This window comes from Galeopterus variegatus, unplaced genomic scaffold (genome assembly GCF_000696425.1).
Source record: "Galeopterus variegatus unplaced genomic scaffold, G_variegatus-3.0.2 Scaffold162, whole genome shotgun sequence".
Classification (NCBI taxonomy): Eukaryota; Metazoa; Chordata; class Mammalia; order Dermoptera; family Cynocephalidae; genus Galeopterus; species Galeopterus variegatus.
The window spans coordinates 29,235-34,205 of NW_007726273.1; the positions used below are offsets into that span (position 1 = coordinate 29,235).

Below are 4,971 nucleotides of genomic sequence, written 5' to 3' on the forward strand. Positions count from 1 at the left end.
AGGATCAAGCCCACCAGGCCTATAGGACCCTTCATGTGCTGAGATAATGGCACCCCATCTGCCGCAGTCCTGGCCCTAAGAATCCCTGAAGGGAGCTCTGCATTCTGACACTTCTCCTGATCTTCCTTTATTTGATTCAACTCAGTGAAGCCTGTTTTAACTAAACTCAAAACTCACAGGTTTTTCCCAGATCCCTTCTTGTCCTAAACTATCTAGGACTAATGGGCTAACCGATGGGGTAGAAAGAAGACTTACTTCTGAACCATCAGACTTGGGTTCTAATGATCTCGTGTAGTTAAGAATACAGGCCTTGAATGGGTTTAAATAACACCGTTCCACTTACCAGCAACAGGGTGTGAACTAGTCACTTATTCTCATTGAGCCCGCATGGAGCTCTATTATTTCTACTTTACACAGGGAAAAACTGCAGATCGGAGTTGTTATGTGTCTTCTCCATGTCAACCAGGATCCAACCCATATCTTTTGGACCCTGAACCCTAAGTGAGAAATCCAGGAATTACATAAAATTGGGATGGGCTGTCAGGTAACTTGCTGTAACTCTTGGTCAAACAAATTCTAGGCCTCGCAGATTAATAGTGACCACAAAGAGGACATTCCAAGATTGGCTTCCAAGATTGGCCATGGAAGAGCAACCAGATCCTGAAATCAATCTCAGACTCCATCTCCTTTTTCCAAAGACACTGTCAGTGGAAGTTTTCATGGTGTCACTGCTGTCCTCACACTATGGTCCCCAGGAGGCACTGCTGCTCTTGTGATGCTATTGCCCGAAACCAAACATGCGGGCCTTAACCTTAATTCTCAGCAACACAACTTTAAGGTTGGATAAAAGGGAAATTATATTCTTTTGTATGTATATGCCATTTATGTGTGTGGTTCTCAAAGCTGCTTGCATGTTAGAATTATTTCAGGGGGGTTATAAAAATATTGATGCTTGGATCCGATTGCAGAGATTCTGGTTAAACTGAATGGGGTGTCCAAAGTAATGGCATTTGCGGAGGTGGGGGCAAGATGTATTTTATTTTCTAAAGATGTTCTCACCTATGCCCACACCTATATCCCTGATTCCAGATGCTCTCATTACAGTGAAATGTTGATACTCTGCCATTGAGACTTGTCTCTTTTTTATTTATTGAGGTAAACTGTAACATAAAATCTACTTTTTTCACTATTTTCGAGTGTACAATTCAGTGGCTTTAAGTAAATTCACAGTGTGGGGCAACCATCACCATTATCTATCTCCAGAAAATTTTTACCACTCTACACAGAAACTCTGTACCCGTTAAACAATAACATCCCACTCCTACTACCCCCAGCACCTGGCCACTCTACTTTTTGAGTCTACGAATTTGCCTGTTTTAGGCATCGCATATGAGTGAAATCATACAATATTTGCCCTTTCATGTCTGGCTATTTCACTTAACATATTGTTTTTAACGTTCATCCATGTTATTGCATGTAACGAAATGTCATTCCTTTTTAAGTCTGGATAATATTCCATTGTATGTATGTACCAAATATTCTGTATCTAGTCATGTCTTGATGGGCATTTAGCTTGTTCTCGCCTTGTGAATCTTGTGAATAATGTTGCCATGAACATTGGTGTTCAAGTTTCTGTTCACGTCACTTTTTCCACTGCTTTGGGTTATATACCTGGAAGTGGAACTGCTGGATTATATGGTTATTCTGTTTCATTTTTTGCAAAACTGCCTGTTTTCCAAAGTGGCTGCACCATTCCACATTCCCACCAGTAGGTTTCTGGTCCATTCTGAGTTAATTTTTATATGTGTTGTGACTTCACTCTTTTACAAGTGAACATGCAAGATTCTCAGCATCGTTTGTTGAAAAGACTATACTTTCCCCATGGAATGGTCTTAACACCTTTCTCAAAAATTAATTGACACTATAAGGGAGGGTTTCTTTCAAGGTTCTTTATTCTATTCCAGTGGCTTAGGGATGGAGTGGAGCCCACTTAACCAGACGGGAACCTTTATTCTGTGTCAGGAACTCAAAAGGACTCCATTGCTGGCATGTTAGCCTATAGAAGAAAATCAGACAAGTGTCCAAAGATACTCAAAAAGGTTATGTAAATATAAATATATAAATTCCTGCAAAATTTGAAAAAGAAATTCAAATTAGCAGCTTCCAAACTTTTTAAAAACATGATTCATAGTAAGAATCATGCAAGAACAAATACATTGTTTTGCAACCCAATACACATATACATACATATAACAAAGAAAAGTTAAGAGAATGATATTTATCCTTACACCTTATAATACATTTTGATGTTTACTTTACTTCATTTTTTGTTTGTTTGTTTGTTTTTTGTTTTTGTTTTTTAAAGATGACCAGTAAGGGGATCTTAACCCTTGACTTGGTGTTTTCAGCACCACGCTCTCCCAAGTGAGCTAACCGGCCATCCCTATACAGGGATCCGAACCCGCAGCTTGGTATTATGAGCACCACACTCTCCCAAGTGAGCCACAGGCCGGCTCTACTTCATTTGTTTTAAATGTTGTGTGCAACCTACAAAACTTTTGAACAATAGATTAATGATTATTCATGAAATTGACTCTCATCCAGTAATTGAAAATGGTACAGAATTTTTATTATTGACATAAAAATATCTCAACATATATTATTAAGATAAAAGCAGGTGTTGAGAGAATATACATAATAGTATTCTATTTGTTTAAAAATAAAGTGTGAAGAGATACATATATCAAAAGTTAACATTTTCTTCCTTCGTAGTACTTTGCTGCATTGTCTGAATGTTTACAATCTGTGCATATTACAAAGCTACGTGGCTAACATTTACTGAGCACTTACTACGTGTGCCCAGTCCTGCACTCAATGCTCTACATGTAATACTATTTTATCCAATCCTCTCCACAACTTGTGATGGTATAAGCAACTCATTTTACAGAGACCAAAATGAGTCTCAGAGACTCAAAGTAAACTGACTGAGCTTACAGGTAATAACAGGCAGAGCTGGAACTCAAACCCATGTGTGTCTCACAACAAAGTTCATGCTCTCAACAGTAGGCTAGGCTGCCTCATAGAGAGCAGAAGAGATGGTGCATACCAGTGAGGGTGGGCTGGATATTACATAGGTAGCAATCAGCCTCAAACAGTGAAGGTTTATAGAAATGAGGTTTCTTTCTTGTTCATGCTACATGTCCACCGTGTCTCTCCTGGAACCTCAGCTCCCCATTTCCTCACCAGGCTCAATGCCTTTGCTCTACAATTCTCCTTAATCCCCAGTCTGAGATACACTGAGGCCACATTCTCTTTTCTGGCCCCAGCACCCTGGAGTAGCCCTGAGCATCCATTCAATAGCCAGGACACAGAGGTCCAGAGAGGACAGTAGGCATGGCTCCAGGCACCTAGGCTCTGCCCAGGCCCTGCAGAAGGGTGAGACCCTGGGAGAGCCTCTTGGGGCTGGGGTGCATCTAGGGTGGTCATCCCTGGCTTGGTGACTATACTTACCTGCCAGACCATCCCCTATCTACCCCATTGCAATGGTCCCTCTGCCTTTGTGTCCCCCAATAATGCTGCTGCTCCTCCTGTGTCCCAGCCTAAACCTGTCATGGGTGAGTGAGGGACCCAGCCTCTGGAGAATCAGCAGTCCCGCAGGACTCCCCTAGCTCTGCCCAGGGACCTCAGAGCCCTCTCCATCCTCCTGTCCCCCAAGCTCTCCCCATGGGTGCCCCACACACTCATACCTTCCCAGGGACCCAGGAGCTCTGTCCTCCAGCCCTCCCTAGAAATCTCCAATCACTCCCTTCCCAGGGCCCAGGACTGACCCCAGCCCAGAGTCCTCCCCAGACACCCCCCATCTCTCAGTATAACCCCTGAACCTGAAGCCTTCCCCACCACCCTGGTCTGGGGTCCTGTGAATTGAGCATCACTCCACATCCTTGGGGGCTGAGGCAGGACAACCAGGGGGCCACCAGAGGCTGGGAGGAGCAGGGGCAGAAGGGGCCCAGCCTGAGAATAGAAGTACATAGTGTCTCCTTCTCACCCACCCCTAGGGGTCACCAATGGAGAGGTCCCATCAGTATCTGCCTGATGCTGGGGTGCACAGACATATGTGCTCACAGGGAAATATACAGACACTACAAGCACAGAGACACACAAGCAGACCAGCCCCGACCTCACCAGGGCATTCAGGTGTACAGCTCATGGACAGGCTCACACACAGACCCACACTGCAGATACACACAACGACACCCCCAGCAGAAGAACACACACACGCAGAGACACAGACCCAGCGCCACGTGATACAGGGCACTATGGTAAATTCATAATGTCCACAACCCTTTTATTTATTTATTTTTTTGAAAATGACCGGTAACAGGATCTTAACCCTTGACTTGTTGTCAGCACCACGCTCTCCCAAGTGAGCCATGGGCTGGCCCTATAATGTCCACAACCCTTAAGAATGACATTCATGTAGTTCACTGAGGCTTGCAGCAGAGAAAAGACAAGCTAAGTTATATGCAAATAAAGATGAGTAAGAGCGGGCCGGCCCGGTGGCGCACTGGATAGTGCGCCGCTTGGGAAGCGCGGCGGCACTCCCACCCGAGGGTTCGGATCCCACATACAGACCGGTTCCCGCTCACTGGCTGAGCAAGGCGCGGGAGCAACGCCGAGGGTTGCAATCCCGTTGCCGGTCCCCGGTCCGGTACGGGGGCAACACTGAGGGTTGCGATCCGTTGCTAGACACGGAAAAAGACAAAAAAAAAAAAAAAGATGAGTAAGAGCTATTCTATCCCTCTTACACTAAAAGTAAGTGCAACAAAATTACAAGGATAACATTTAAACCCCATTTTTTTTTTTTTGTCTTTTGTCTTTTTCCGTGTCCTGGCAACGGATCGCAACCCTCAGTGTTGCCCCCGTACCGCGCTCAACCAGTGAGCCGACCGGCCTCTATATGGGATCCGCACC

General features: G+C 44.6%; 1 long non-coding RNA gene across 1 annotated transcript in view; it reads right to left on the minus strand.

Annotated features, from left to right (window-relative positions):
• Positions 1–1,934: 1,934 nt before the first annotated feature.
• LOC103609521 overlaps positions 1,935–4,971 on the minus strand; it is a 12,804-nt gene continuing 9,767 nt past the window's right edge. Inside the window, exon 4 of the long non-coding RNA XR_552145.1 lies at positions 1,935–2,056. This is a non-coding gene — a long non-coding RNA (uncharacterized LOC103609521). The remainder of the gene's footprint in view (positions 2,057–4,971) is intronic.